The sequence below is a fragment of the Lithobates pipiens genome, unplaced genomic scaffold (assembly GCF_037356315.1).
Source record: "Lithobates pipiens isolate NorthernLeopardFrog02 unplaced genomic scaffold, aLitPip1_a1.2 Scaffold_3, whole genome shotgun sequence".
NCBI lineage: Eukaryota > Metazoa > Chordata > Amphibia > Anura > Ranidae > Lithobates > Lithobates pipiens.
Genome location: NW_027507790.1, coordinates 3873285 through 3889799, shown reverse-complemented (window position 1 = coordinate 3889799; position 16515 = coordinate 3873285). Strand labels below are relative to the sequence as shown.

The 16515-nt window shown below is 45.4% G+C and overlaps 1 protein-coding gene across 2 annotated transcripts in view; it reads right to left on the bottom strand.

The window, feature by feature from the left end:
- The window catches only part of LOC143940104 (uncharacterized), a 44848-nt gene extending 43396 nt beyond the window's left edge, over positions 1-1452 (bottom strand). Inside the window, exon 1 of one of the 2 annotated variants that reach the window (XM_077461167.1) lies at positions 1242-1452. The gene's annotated coding sequence lies outside the window, so the exon portion shown is untranslated. Of the gene's footprint in view, positions 1-848; positions 1005-1241 lie in introns of those variants that run through there. The other variant, XM_077461168.1, reaches the window with a different exon arrangement.
- Positions 1453-16515: the final 15063 nt, after the last annotated feature.

Below are 16515 nucleotides of genomic sequence, written 5' to 3'. Positions count from 1 at the left end.
ATATATATATATATATATATATATATATATATATATATATATATATATAGCTCTCTATACAAAATGTCATGCTCAGCCAGCCTAATAAAGTTTGAACATTTGCAACATAATCATAGAGATCCATATGTGTATATATATATATATATATATATATATATATATATATATATATATATATATATATATATACACACACACACATATGGATCTCTATGATTATGTTGCGAATGTTCAAACTTTATTAGGCTGGCTGAGCATGACATTTTGTATAGAGAGCTATATATATAGATCTATATCTATATCTATATCTATCTATATCTATATCTATATCTATATCTATATCTATATCTATATATAATTTTTTTTTTTTTTTTTTTATATTTATATCATATTTATATTAGTAATTAATACATGTTTTGCAACTGGATATATGTATGTGAAATAAATGCAGAACAAAGTATCTCTGGAATTTGTTTTAAAATGTTGGCAGCTATGCAGCCGGATAGAGATATATTAATTTCATACTTCTCAAATACTCTCAAGTTAACCTTGAACTCAAGCGTCCTTAGAGAGATGCGATTTCTAGGCAATCTTTCCCAGTATCTGCCTGATACACTGCTATCTCTCTCAAATTTTTTAACAAATCCTTGTAAAAAGTAGAATACTATAGAATATATAAAAAAAATATATTGATTACATAGAGCAGTAATGATGTGCAAAGTGTAGTAATGATTAGTGATTGATTGATGAAGTGTACTTTCCACAATGGTTATAAATGCCTTTGTGATCCTGAATGAGCAGTAATAGCAGCATACATGTAATAACTATAAGAAAGGGTACCAGCTTACCGTTGGGAGGTGTCTGCAGGCTGTAGAAGAAAACTTATTTGTAAAAAGTGAAATTGTTAATGATGGAGAGGAAATCCCAACACATGAGCCAGGATGAGAGCAGAGTCTAGCAGGACATCATAAAGAGAGAAGGCAAAGGAAGGAAGAGGACAGATAAAAGCTATTATAGGGGGATGTTATGGAGAGAGGAGGTGGGGAATGGGTTGGTACAGACTATAGTCAGACTGCTCAGTACAACGCATAATAATGGACCTAATAGAGAAAAGATTGTGACACACAACCACAGTATGACATCATAGACAGAGTCACAAATGACCATTGACATATATATGATACAGCTTGGGAACAGAACAGAAAGCAGGCAGTTTGTAGTAGTAGACAGTTCACACTCACAGTTTGGGGGCTCCAGATATGCAATGTATGAGAGAAGAGATCCAGCCAAGTATCCTGTTGTGCTTCTCATTTCCTCTAATATCACTTCCTCACTTCACAATAAGAGGCTTTCTTCCAACTTTCCAATCATGTCAGGACAGGAGAAAACGATTGTGTCTGTTGATGGGGTGTGTGCGAGTCTGTCTATATGTTTGGCGCATGTTCCAGTGGCTTTCTGTATCTCCGGAGTGCGTCTGACAATATGACAATTTAGTTTGAGCTGGGGCACTCCCTGTATTACACATTTCACCCAGAGGCTAAATAGCTCATTTGATTCTGTCCTAACAAGGCCTTTTTTATATATTTTCTAGGAAAGTGTATGAAAACTTATAAACAATGGACTCCTTATTTGCTCACTTTCAGTCTGCTAAAGTTATATTAAAGACTTGTTTAAAATAAAAAAAAATAAAAAATTATCATACCTGCTCTGTGCTATGGTTTTGCACATAGAAGCCCCAATCCTCCTCTTCTCGGGTCCCCTGCCGGTGTTCCTGGTAGCCCCTCCCTCCTGCCAAGTGCAAGACCGGTGCTTGACTATTTTGTACCCTAGGCAAGACTAACACCACTTGCCTAGGGCAGGGGTGACTACAGGGTCAGAGCGCACTCACTGGGGCAGCAGAATTTCTCCTACATCCAGAGACCTGAGACATGGGGCCCACCTCCTCAACCTCCCCAGCTGTCCTTCGACTCCTGGGAGCCTCCTCTGTGTCACCCCCCTAACAGGCTGAGCTCCTCCGCAGCACAGCTCCTGCTTTCTCTGGAGAGTCAGCCAGCCAAGTGTAGGATGGCATTCTTCAGCCCCTCGTGTTCCCTGGCCAGAGTAGCAGGGAAGTCAGTGGCTATGCCCCCTAGGCAGCAGCACGCCCTAGGTGGCTGCCTAGTTCGCCTAGTTGGAGTGCCGGTGTCCTATCATATTGTGTCCCCCATCGGATAGTGTCCGCTCTGTACTGCGCATGCGCAGTACACAGCACACACAGATTCGGAAAATAGCCGAAGATGAACGGCGCCTGCGCCGTGAGTCCAGGTTCTAGCCCCACCATCTAAGTGGACATAGAGTTAGAATGTAAAAGAGCCGAGCGCAGCGAGGCTGTGCCCGAAGCGTGGCGAGTGAAGCGAGCCCGCAAGGGGCGCTCTAATATCGGCAGCCCTATGTCCACTTGGATGGTGGGGCTACCACCTCCACTCACGGCGCAGGCGCCGTTCATCTTTGGAGATTTTCCGAAAAGATCCTTCTGCTCCGCCCCGCTTGGGCGGACTGTATACGATTGCCGGACTGAATATGCCAGAACACTGGCCCTGGCCGAGTGCCCCCAGAGCAAGCAACTTGATGTGGGGGCACCTAGGCAGGCTCACTCCTGAGCAGCTGTTCTACATGCCCATTCACACACAAAGCCATGACTCAGTCCTGCCTCCTCTCTCTCCTCATTGGCTCACTGACTGTGATTGAAAGCAGCAAAAGTCAATTTCTCCTGCTGCTGCCTAAGCCAATGAGGAGGGGAGTCCTCAGAGAGCTGTGGCTCTCATGCACATCACTGGATCGAGATGGAGCTCAGGTAAGTATTGGGGGGTTGGGGGGCTGCACAGAGGTGTTTTACCTTCATGCATAGGATGCATGAAAGTAAAAAAATGGGAATTTTTACAAGGACTTTAATTTAACCACTTTCAGACCGGACCAATTTGCTGGTCAAAGAACAGACCACTTTTTGCGATTCGGCACTGCGTCGCTTTAACTGACAATTGCGCGTTCGTGCGACATGACTCCCAAACAAAATTGACGTCCTTTTTTTCCCATAAATAGAGCTTTCTTTTGGTGGTATTTGATCACCCCTGCGGTTTTTATTTTTTGCGCTATAAACAAAAATAGAGCGACAATTTTGAAAAAAACACATTATTTTTTACTTTTTGTTATAATAAATATCCCCCAAAAATATATAAAAAACATTTTTTTCCCTCAGTTTAGGCCGATACGTATTCTTCTACATATTTTTGGTAAAAAAAATCGCAATAAGCGATTATTGATTGGTTTGCGCAAAAGTTATAGCGTTTACAAAATAGGGATAGTTTTATAGAATTTTTATTAATAATTTTTTATTATTTTTTTTTTTACTAGTAATGGCGGCGATCAGCGATTTTTATTGTGACTGCGACATTGTGGGGGACCCATCGGACATTTTTGGGACCATTGTCATTTATACAGTAATCACTGCTATACAAATGCAGTGATTCCTGTGTAAATGACACTGGTAGTGAAGGGGTTAACCAGTGGGTGACAGTGTAGGGGTTAAGTGTTCCTAGGGGTGTGTTACTAACTGTGGGGGGGGTTGGGCTTTCATTTAGTGAACACTGATCTCTGCTCCAATCACATGGAGCAGAGATCAGCGTCACTAGTTGCTAGGCAGAATGAAGAAATGCTGTTTACAATGGCATTTCTTCATTTGGCCGCTCCGTGAGACGATCGCGGGGATGCCCGCGGCGATCGAGCCCGCGACCGGACTCACGGGGGTCCCGACCAGCGCGGGAGCGCGCCGGCGGTGGCGCGCTCCCGATGGCAGGGCGGCAAATTTAAAGGGACGTACATGTACGCCCATTTGCCTGCCGTGCCATTCTGTCGACGTACATCGTCGTGCGCTGGTCGGCAAGTGGTTAAGTATACTTAGAGAATCCTCCAGCATATTTAGAGAAGTCTGCAGCTCTGAATCAGAGGAGCGAGGAGAGTCTTTTTACATAATTTTAGCAAGGTGCACGTGACATGTTGGCAACGTAACATGCTAACATGACCTGTGTGCAAATCTCCTTAAAAAAATACATAAAAGGTGAACCAGCGTAAAAAAAAAAAGTGTCAAGTTTAGAGGTGCACCCCTCCAGCCCATGCAACTGCATGTACGTTGCTTAACATTTACTAAGATTTTGGCCGCGCAGTGAAAAACAGCTGCTTGCTCATGCGTACTGCTTACATTGATCTCAGGCAGTTATAAACGTACTTGCAGGCACACCGGGCTTTCTCTGAAAAAGTTACTTTCTCATTCTATTTTGGGCATATTTATTACTTCCTCACATCACCCCATAATATTGGCACCTCCATCTTCTGTCAATATTGCGCCATGTCCATAGTGGCACACAGATTGCATTCTCCTGTGCTCTGGGATTGCTATAGTAAATGGGGGATTTGCGCTCTGTTACCGGCGCACCATTTTGTAAATATGAAAATGTGCGTTGCGCTTCACCATGTGTCTCTACTGATGGCACACAGCTTTTGTAGATCATCTCCACAGTGTTTAAAGGAACTCGGCAGGTAGGTTGTTCCAAACATCTTGGAGAACTAACCATAGATTTTCTGTGGCTGGTAGACAGCCTCAAATACTTCTATCTCTTCATGTAATCCCAGACAGACTCAATGAGGTTGAAATCAGGGCTCTGTGGTGGCCAAACCATCACTTCTAGGACGCCTTCTTTTTTATGCTGAAGATAGTTCTTAATGACATTGCATGTATGTTTGGGCTTGTTGTCCTGCTGTAGAATACATTTGGGGCCAATTACATGCCTCCCTGATGGTATGGCATGATGGATAAGTATCTGAGCTAATCTCCAACTCCATTTGCAGAAATCCAGCCCCATACTTGCAAAGAACCTCCACCATGCTCCTCTGTTGCCTGCAGACTGTATTGTTATGTTAATTTAATATTGTTATTGTTGTGTTAATTTTCATGCATATTTAAGTCACTTAGTCTCGTTTCCATGTCGAAGGTATGACTTTTTTGGCTGAAATTCATACATGAAGACCATTTCTGGCCAGACTTCTCCAGACAGTATATGGGTTTACCTTGGTCTCACTGGTTTCCACCAGTACTGTTCTGATGGCACTGCTGGACATCTTGCAATGTCGAAGGGATGTAAGCATGATGTATCTTTCATTTTTATTTCTTTGCTGCATTAAGTTTCCTTGGCTGACCAATGGGGTTGATTTACTAAAGGCAAATATACTGTGCACTGCAAATGCACATGCTCTAGAGCAGTGATGGCGAACCTTGGCGCCCCAGATGTTTTGGAACTACATTTCCCATGATGCTCATGTACTCTGCAGTGTAGTTGAGCATCATGGGAAATGTAGTTCCAAAACATCTGGGGTGCCAAGGTTCGCCATCACTGCTCTAGAACTTAGTAAATGCGGTAAAGCTTTGCAAAGAATACTCAATTACATGCAAAGGAAATAAAAAAACAGCATTGATTGTTTTTTGTGCTTCTTCAAAAGAGCTTGACCAGCACATCTTGAAACCCCAGTCTACGGGTGTACCTGGGTCCCACTGGTTTCCACCAGTTCTGTGCAGGACATTTTCTGATGTTGAAGAGAAGAAAGCATGTGTCTTTCATCTGCTGCATTAAAATGTATGTAAACCCTCACATATACCCAGTGAAGTAAACAACCTCAGATGATACAAATCTCCCTACATACCTTTTACATGGGCATCTGCTGTCTTCAGCTTTATATATTCTTTATAACGTGCACATGGTGTTAGAGATTTTCTCTTCCTGTTGAGCACTGGGTGTGGATTCTTGGCATACAGCCCAGGCAGCTGATTGGAGGAAAGGCACACACCCCCACTCCACATAGGCAAAGGAAGGAAGAAATTTGCAGAGCTGTGCTTTGAATAGACCAGCTCCCTGCTAATCTATTTATAGAAACTCCCCATAACACAAATTTCAGGCTGGTTTTATCTTGGCTGAAGGAGAACCTGTCACAAGTTATCAACAAAATAGTAGACACACACAGGACTTAGTGCTTTGGAGAGAGATAAGAAAACACTACAGATATACTGTATGCACCCAGGTCAAATTTCATGAATCATGTTTACATACACTTTAAGCTTACTTGCCCAACCACTGTGTCTACGGGCCTTAACAATGCGTTTCTTTGTGCATCTTCAAAAGAGCTTGAACAGCACATCTTAAAATCTTTGCCTGGGAGAGACCTTGCTGATGCAGTATGTAGCACTAACCCCTGAGGGAGCTGCTGGTTTTATTCGGGCTTACCATTACCTCACCTTCTCGCCTCTTTGTCTTATGGAGGTCCCGTGGAAAGTAGCCCAAATGATGATAAATCCGACACGTAATCCTTTTTGCAGATTTATTTAGGGATAACACCAAAGAAAGACAAAAGACACAGTCCTTCAATAGAGGGTTAGAGGACAAGGGGGAGTTCAGACACTTAGTAATTGCGGGTTAGAGGTATTCGTCAGATCCAGAGTACAAACAGCTCCACAGACTGGATCCAGCAGTCACTGGATAGGCCCCTCTCACTTGACCTAGCCGATGAGATGATAAACAAAGTCTCTGCCGCAGACTTGTCAATTGAACTTAGTGGTTTTGAGAGTTTTAGGAAGTACTACCATACAGTACCAGATTCATTCAGCCGACCCGGCAATACTCCAGGTTGCATCCTTCAACTGAGTTTCCAGGCTTCTCCAGAGACACCAGCCTTGTGCTCGGTCCTCAACCTGATAAGTTCTTCCCTGGATTCTCCAGTTCTCTTGGCTTCTTACCACAGGCGAGACAGCACAGGACCACCCCTGGATCAGTAGGCTCCAAGACATTCCTGGGCCTATACTCTCAGGCGCAGATCCATGCAACACAGACCCCAGGCCAGGAGGGCCATGGGGTCAGGATAACGGACAAACAGAAAACAGCCCGAAAAAATGGTGTCGGTACCTTAAATACTGTGTCGAAAAGGTTGAGAAAGGCCGTTCTAACCTCTAATGTAAACACAAATAAGATGCTCTGGGAGAGGGGAACAGCGTGGGGTGCTGTGAATTGTGAAGACAGATTTCTCCACAGTGTCTGTAGCTACAAAGCTCAAAGAAAGCTTGTTTTAAAGCACCATATAGGCCGCATTCACATGAAAATAGCATGTGCCAGATTGAAAAAATCCCCTGCTGCATATTTTGGTAGATCACTTACACATGCAGTGATTTAGGTAGTTCTTAATGGTGGCACTTTGTAAAAGTGCACCAAATTGCTTCCCGTTCATAAATAATGAAACTGGAGGTAATTAAGACCAGCTCTAAGTTGGCATACAGAGACGGGTACTGTGCCTTTCTTTGTACACTGCATAGCAGAGCAGCATATTTGTCACCACCACTCTCTCTTCACCTGTCACTGGTTGTTAACCACTTCAGCCCCGGAAGGATTTACCCCCTTCCTGACCAGAGCATTTTTTGCGATTCGGCACTGCGCCGCTTTAGCTGACAATTGCTCAAAGAAACGTTTTACCCAAAGAAAATTGTCCTTTTTTCCGCACAAATAGAGCTTTCTTTTGGTGGTATTTGATCACCTCTGCTGTTTTTATTTTTTGCGCGATAAACAAAAAAAAGCATACATTTTGAAAAAAAACAATATTTTTACTTTTTGCTATAATAAATATCCCCCAAAAATTAAAAAAACTAATTTCTTCCACAGTTTAGGCCGACATGTATTCTTCTACATATTTTTGATAAAAAAAAAAAAAAAAGCGTATATTGATTTGTTTGCGCAAAAGTTATAGGGTCTACAAAATAGGGGATAGATTTATGCCATTTTTATTATACATTTTTTTTTACTAATAATAACGGCAATCTGTGATATTTATCGTGACTGCGACATTGCGGTGGACAGTTCGGACAGTTTTGACACTATTTTGGGACCATTGACATTTATACAGCAATCAGAACTAAAAATAGCCACTGATTACTACTATTATTATGACACTGGCAGGGAAGGGGGAGATCAAGGGGTTAAGTGTGTTCCCTGGGTGTGTTATAACTGTAGGGGAGATGGGCTCACTACAACATGACAGAGATCACTGCCCCCGATGACAGGGAGCAGTAGATCCATGTCATGTTGCTAGGCAGAATAGGAAATGGCTCTCTTCATCGCAATCGTGGGTTGCCGTCGAACATCGAGTTCGAACATCAGGTGTGTGCGCCCTCTAGGCGGGAATTTCAAAGGGATGTATGGGTACACCCTTTTGCCTGCCCGTGCCATTCTGCCAATGTAAATCGGCGTGTGACGGTCGGCATGTGGTTAAAGATGCTGTCAGCTTCACAGCCTACAGCCTCCTAGCAACCAGTGAGACTACCAATGGGGAAACAGAGACCCTAGTTCCCCATTTGGGAGTTAGGGTCTCCGCCTCTCCATTGGGTCCGCTCTTTACTTGTGATTTGCAGCAGGTGATGGGCTGATTCTATAGCAAATAGCAGGCTGTTTATTGGTTAACGATTGTGCCCATTGATGCTATCAATCAGATGCAGACTTGGCCTGGTTCACACCTATGCATTTTTAGTTTTGCAGAAACACACTGCAGTCCATTTAACATGGTTTCCTATGGGACATGTTCACATCTGTGCATTTTATGGAAAAGGCCAGGGACTTTTTTCTCTGGTTTTTGGTCCCATAGACTTCAATGGAACAAAAACGTTTATTAAAAAATGTGAAATGCACCCGGAATATGCAAACTGCAACCTGCATAGGTGTGAACCAGGCCTTATTGGGAACTAGTGTCTGTGAATTCCCATCATGCTCCACCCATCCAGCTTTGAAAATTCTTGGCCTGCTGCACTGTCTGGCGACAGCTGCGGTGGTGGGTGGAAGTGCAGCTGTGCTGAGAATGGAGTGACGTATGGACACTCTGGTTTTAGTGCACTTTCACACAGTGCTGTATTTTGGTTTTGTGCTGCCCTTGGCAAGACTAAAATCGTGATTCCCCCCCCCCCCCCCCCACCACCACCATCTAAATTTGTCCCACCCGTACCTGTCCATTGACACCCGCCACCATCCGATCCTGACTGCAAAAAAACAGGGATCTATTCTGGCAGATCAGATGGCAATCTGATGGAAATGGACAGGTGGTCTGTTTCCATCCAAACTGCCCCATAGAGGAGAGCGGGCTGTGTAAATGTCCCTTCTGCATTGCAGACAGATCCCCTTCTGAGCAGGCGGATCCGCTTTACAGAACCTGTATGAAAGGGCCCTTGCTATGTTTTTTGTTTTATTAAAAAAAAAAAAATACAACTTTATTTATTTTATTTGTACAGGTACAATGTTGTTTTTTTAATTCCTCTATATATTTTTTTTCTGTAAGCTGGAGTTCCACTTTAAACGAATCACCTTAAGATATCTATAAAATAATATATTGGTTCCTTTCTCTTTGTCTGTGAAACAGATTTGCTAAGCCGCATAACATGTTTCGTCCACCCTTCAAAAGAACATATTCAGATTTTCCCATTTTAGATGTAATTTGTTGTCGTCTTTTCTTATTGTGACATAAAAACTGTGCGTCTGCAGATTTTGAATAATGTGGGTGCTTATACAACCCCAGAGAAGTAAGATCAAGGTGTAAAATATTACTGGGCCACTCTCAGCACCTGGCACAATTCTAATTTTAGACGGAAAACAAAATCTAGAAGGGCACAAATCATATAATTATTTTACTATAGCTGCTACTTTACAAAAGCACAGGGGAACAAGCACTAAAACCAGAATAGAAAATTCAGCGGGGACTTTTCTGAAAAACTGAATAAGATAATAATGGCATTGGTGGTTACAGGGACATTCCAGTGGGAAGATTTTAGTACCAGAGTCCCAGAGATAAATTAGCAGCCCTGATCTGATGTAATGTGCCAAGCTCCATTCACTACTGAAATACCGGTTTTCGATGGTTATGTGATTTTTTTAAATTGTCTTGAATTTTGTACTGAAATAAAATCTGTAAAAGAAAAATGTAAACTCTTCTTCCAACTAAGTACTGCAGAAAGAAGACCAGAAGCCATCAGACAGCTAACAATTTTCTCTTAATACATTTCCTTAAAGTGAAATGCCAGCTTACACTTAACTAGTCTTAAAACTGCCCCTTCCCCACCTTTTAACACCTACCATATGCTAACTAACCTATGCAAGAAATATATATATATATATATATATATATATATATCCAGTAATGTAATTTGGCTCCCCTGTGTCAGCCAGCGCAGCTTCAGGAGAGAGGAGGGAGCACTAACAATGGATGGACCATCAAAACCTATGGGTGGCAGGCTGTAATAGCGGTTGTTGGAGTGCTCTCTTTCCTGCAGCTGCCAGGGGAGATCATAAGACTGGACCGCCTTGAATATCGGCAGGTATATCTTTCTTACACAAGTTAGTTAACTTATGTGTTAGGAAGGGGAGAGGACAGTTTTAAGGCTGGTTAAGTGTAAGCTGGAATTATACTTTAACCACTTCAACCCCGGACCATTTGGCTGCCCAAAGACCAGAGCACTTTTTGCGATTCGGCACTGCGCTGCTTTAACTGACAATTGTGCGGTCGTGCGACGTGGCTCCCAAACAAAATTGACGTCCTTTTTTTTTGCACAAATAGAGCTTTCTTTTGGTGGTATTTGATTTTATGTCTTTTTTATTATAATTTTTTTTGTTTTACTAGTAATGGCGGCAAGCTGCAATTTTTACCGGGACTGCGACATTATGGCGGACACGTCTGACAATTTTGACACATTTTTGGGACCATTGTAATTTTTACAGTGATCAGTGCTATAAAATTGCATTGGTTAATGTAAAAATGTCACTGGCAGTGAAGGGGTTAACCACTAGGGGGCAGTGAAGGGGTTAAGTGTGTCCTATTGTGTTCTAACTGAAGGGGGGGTGGCACTGTGCAGGCGAGATGGGACTGTGCATGGGAGATGACAGATTTGGAACAGACGATCTGTCTGTTCTCCCCTCAGAGAACCGGAAACTGTGTTTACTAGGGATGAGCCGAACACTCCCCGGTTCGGTTCGCACCAGAACTTGCGAACGACCCCCGCGTTCGGTACGAACGTTAGAACCCCATTGAAGTCTATGGGACTCGAACGTTCGAATTGGAAAGTGCTAATTTTAACGGCTAATATGCAAGATACTGTCCTAAAAAGGGTTTGGCGACCTGCCTCCTGCCTCAGGGGACATGGGTCACTGCAAAAAAAAGTTTTAAAAACTACCATTTTGGCGGGAGCACTGATTTTAATGACGATTAAAGTGAAAAAAAAAAAGTGAAATATTCCTTTAAATATGGTGCCTGGGGGGTGTCTGTAGTATGCCTGTGAAGTGCCACGTGTTTCCCGTGTTTAGAACAGTCCCTGCACAAAATGACATTAAACGGAAATAACACCATTTAAAACTGCTTGCGGTTTTAATGTTATATCTGGTTCCTGCAATATGGTTGAAAATCATTCAGAAAAATGGCATGGGTAGCCCTCCCTGCCCATTACCAGCCCCTTTGGGTTTCGTACGCATATTAAGGGGAACCCTGTACCCATATTAAAAAAAAGGAAATGCGTGTGGCCCCCAGGCCCTATATACTCAGAACAGCAGTATACAGGCGGTGCAAACAAGACAGGGACTGTGAAGGTTTGTTGTGTTAAGTTGAATCTGTTTGTAATTTTCAACTGGTACATTTTTAAAGTGTAGCTCCAGTCAAAAAAACTATTTTTAAGCTTTTTGGAAAACATAGGGAAGGGTTATCACCCCTGTATAATATGTTTTGTCGTCCATCTTTTTTCATCTCACTTGCTGTTGTCTCCTTCCGTTTGCAAGTAGGAGATGTTTGTAAATTGGATGTTTGAAAGTAGGGGCCTGCCCTATATGCTCTGCAGAAATGGCGGAACAAGGTGTTGGTTTTGCAACAACATTGTAAGCCCTCAAAGTGACTCTTGGTGGGCGCTGGAGCGCCCTGCTGTGAATGATTATATCAAGAATTGTAATTACATGCCATTGTTGAACAGTGGTAGAAAAATTGACCTTTGGTGGTTGTGGTGCTGGTGCCACAACACTATAAGTCCTCACCGTTACTCTGGGTGGGCACAGGAAGGGGCCCTCCTGTGAAATATTATATCAAGAATTGTAATTACATGTCCCTGTTAAACAGGGGAAGAAAAATTGGGCCTTAGGCACTGGTGCCATCACACTGCAACCTCTGCCATATACTCTAGTTTTATTGCAGGAATTAGCCCTGCTGCAAAGCATTGCATCAAAAATTTTACTTAAACGCTCCTGTTAAACAGGGGCAGAAAAATTGGGCCTTAGGCACTGGTGCCATCACACTGCAACCTCTGCCATACACTCTAGTTTTATTGCAGGAATTAGCCCTGCTGCAAAGCATTGCATCAAAAATTGTACTTAAACGCCCCTGTTAAACAGGGGCAGAAAAATTGGGCCTTAGGCACTGGTGCCATCACACTGCAACCTCTGCCATACACTCTAGTTTTATTGCAGGAATTAGCCCTGCTGCAAAGCATTGCATCAAAAATTTTACTTAAACGCCCCTGTTAAACAGGGGCAGAAAAATTGGGCTGCTGGCATCACCCAGAACCAAAAATGTTCTTCCAACATATCAGCGGAGGAGGAAAAGGATAGACAATCAACATAAGAGGACAGTCACTCAGCATCAGCATAGGCAGTCTTGAAGGGATGTGGTATTTCAAAAAAAATTATTCGGTTACATCAGCTTCAGGTGCTTGGTAGCTGTGGGTGATCCAAGACTGATTCATCTTGATGAAGGTCAGTCGATCAACTGATTCGGTGGACAGGCACACCCTGTGATCGGTAACGAAGCCACCAGCAGCACTGAAGGTGCGTTCCGAAAGAACGCTGGATGCAGGACAGGCCAGTAGCTCAATTGCATACTGTGCAAGCTCTGGCCAGTGATCCATCCTCAAGACCCAGTAAGCCAGAGGATTTTCAGTGGGAAAGGTGTCCAAGTCTGACCTTGCCCCTAGGTATTCCTGCACCATGTAAATTAGACGCTGGCGATGGGTGCTGGAACCAATCATACCTTGGGGCTGCGGACTAAAAAATTGTCTGAAAGCATCAGTCAGACGGCCACCTTCTCCACCGCTCCTTCTGACTGATGCCTCAGCAACACGGTGTCCAGGACCAGGAGTTTGTGACCTCCCAGTCTCTGGGAACGCGTTGCACAGAGCTTTCTGCAAGGCCTCCCGGAGATGTCTCATCCTCTGCTCCCTCTGCGATGGCAAGATAAGGTCGGCAACCTTACCCTTGTACCGTGGATCAAGGAGAGTGGCCAGCCAGTAATGGTCCCTCTCCTTGATCCGAAGAATACGAGGATCCTTCCGCAGGCTTTGCAGGATCAGGGAGGCCATGCAGCGTAGGTTAGCTGAGGCATTCGGTCCGGAGTCCTCTGGGTCACTAAGGACAACATGATCCGCAGCTACCTCCTCCCAGCCACGTACAAGTCCACGTGTTTCTTGGGACTGTAAATCATCCCTATAAGACTGCTGCTGCTGCTGCTGATGCTGAGTGCCAGCTTCCACCTCCATGCTGACACAATCATCCTCCTCCTCCTCTTCCTCCTCCTCACCCTCTTCCTGTGTGATGGGTGGCACAGCAGGAACACTGTCTGGATAAAGGGGGCCTTGAGAGGCAAGGAAGTCCTCCTCTTCCTGCCTCTGTTCTGCCTCAAGTGCCCTGTCCATTATTCCACGCAGCGTATGCTCCAAGAGGTGGACAAGAGGTACAGTGTCACTGATGCATGCACTGTCACTGCTCACCATCCTTGTGGCCTCCTCAAACGGTGACAGGACAGTGCATGCATCCCTGATCATGCCCCACTGGCGTGGTGAGAAAAAACCAAGCTCCCCTGACCCTGTCCTGGTGCCGTAGTCGCACAGGTACTCATTGATGGCCCTCTGCTGCGTGTGCAGCCGCTGCAGCATGGCCAATGTTGAGTTCCATCTGGTGGGCATGTCACATATAAGGCGGTTCTTGGGCAGGTTCAACTCCTTTTGGAGCTCAGCCAGCCGAGCACAGGCATTAAATGATCGGCGGAAATGCACACAGACTCTCCTGGCCTGTTTCAGGACATCCTGTAAGCCGGGGTACCTGCCCAAGAACCGCTGCACCACCAGGTTAAGGACGTGAGCTACACAGGGCACATGGGTCAGTTGTCCCTGTCGGAGGGCGGAGAGGAGGTTGGTGCCATTGTCGCAAACCACCATTCCTGGCTTAAGCTGGCGTGGCGTCAACCACCTCTCGGCCTGCCCCTGCAGAGCTGACAAAACATCCGCCCCAGTGTGGCTCCTGTCCCCCAAACAAACCAGCGCAAGCACGGCATGGCATCGTTTTGCCTGCGTACTTGCGTAGCCCCTGCAACGCCTACGGAGCACCGCTGGTTCTGAGGACAGAGCACTGGAAGAGGCCATGGAGGAAGAAGAAGAGGAGGGGGTGGAGGAGAGAGGTGTGTCACAACCAATAGTAGCATTTTGGAGGCGTGGTGGCGGAACAACCTCCAACACTACTGCACCTTGTCCTGCATCCTTCCCAGCAGCCAGAAGGGTGACCCAATGGGCCGTGAAAGACAGGTAACGTCCCTGTCCATGCCTGCTGGACCATGAGTCAGCGGTAATATGCACCTTACCGCTGACCGCCCTGTCCAGCGAGGCAAGGACATTGCCTTCCACATGCCGGTAGAGAGCCGGAATCGCCTTCCGTGAGAAAGAGTGGCGTTTGGGGACCTGCCACTGAGGAACCGCACATTGTACAAACTCACGGAAGGGGGCCGAGTCTACCAACTGAAAAGGCAGCAGTTGAAGTGCTAGCAATTTAGCCAAGCTAGCATTCAACCGCTGGGCATGTGGATGGCTGGGAGTAAACTTCTTCCGCCGGTCCAGCAGCTGGGGCAGGGACATTTGCCTGCTATAATCGGATGTGGATGTACCACTAGCAGAGTTCCCGGAAGCACTTGGCTGTGACACACCTAATTCTACACCTTCATTCCTCTCAGAGCAGGTTTCAGAGAGGACTGAAGGTCTAGTGGGGTTAGAGATGCCAGCTGATGAGGAGCAAGGAGAGGTCCGCTTTGTTCTTTGGTGTGGGTCTTTCAGGTACGCTTGCCAACGAGCTGCATGGCAGGTCAACATATGTCTGGTCAAGCATGTGGTGCCCAAGCGGCTGATGTTTTGGCCACGTGAGATACGCTTGAGACATATGTTGCAAATAGCAGCGGTGCGATCTGATGCACTCGTCTCAAAAAAGGCCCACACCAAAGAACTTTTAGAATAACGCGCAGAGGAAGCGCTCTGCGCAGGCGGAGCTCTGCGGTGTGATTCCGTCGGTGTGCTGCCCCTAAGCTGGCCCCCGGAGGGCATCCTGCCTCGTTGGACATGTGCCTCATCCTCCTCCTCCTCCTCCTCCCTCCTTCCAGGCACCCACGTGGAGTCAGTGCCCTCATCATCCCCTCCCTCTTCATCACTGTAGCAAACCTGGCAGTATGCTGCAGCTTGTGGAACATGACTGCCAGATTGCTGTGCTTCTTGAGCATCCTCTCTCTCTGCGCTCACGCTACTGCCTTCCTCTAGCTGAGTGTCATCATCAGAGCCCACCAAACACTGGGCATCCTCCTGGAGCATGTACCCAACACTGTGCTCAAAGAGTTCAGGAGACTCCTCAGGAGGACGTGGTGGGTCTAGGGAAGGAGTCACTGATGATGACATTGAGAGGAGGGACGACGATGTGTTGGCAGCTGCTTTTCTACTACCCTGAGACTGGGTGAGAGAGGATGAGGAGGATGAAGAGGGCTTGGTCATCCACTCTACCAAGTCATTGGCATGTTGCGGTTCAACATGTCCAGCTGCAGAAAAGAAGGACAAGCATGTCCCATGGCCACGTGCTGATGACAATGCACCGCGTCCACGACCAGCACTGTTGTCTCTAGACACAGAGCCTGCTTGCCCTCTTTTATCGGCTCGCGCCTGTCTGCCTCTCCTTGCTGGCCTTCCAGACATGGTAATGGCCTGAAGGGAGTTGGGTAAAACAGTGGTTGGGTAGTTTATATTGTGCTGGAGGCACACAACACCCACTAACTCCTGCAGATGCCTTTTTTAAAGAACAGCAGAGTTAAAGGGGGTATATACAGATGTATACTGTGCTGGAGGCACACACAACTTCCAATAACTCCCGCAGATGACAATCGGGCCCAAATAGAGAACAGCTATGTAGGTGGATAATAGCGGTATGTACTGGGTACAGAGCACGCACACAGCACGCACTATCTCCTGAGTGACACTACTGACTGCAAGCTCTATTGTTAAAGATGGACCACTAGCTATATAGGTGAGGTGAATATCACGGTGTATACTGCGGTCAGGGCACGCAGACAATAACCAGAAAACAGCAGAGTTAAAGGGGTATATACAGATGTATACTGTGCTGTGCTGGAGGCACA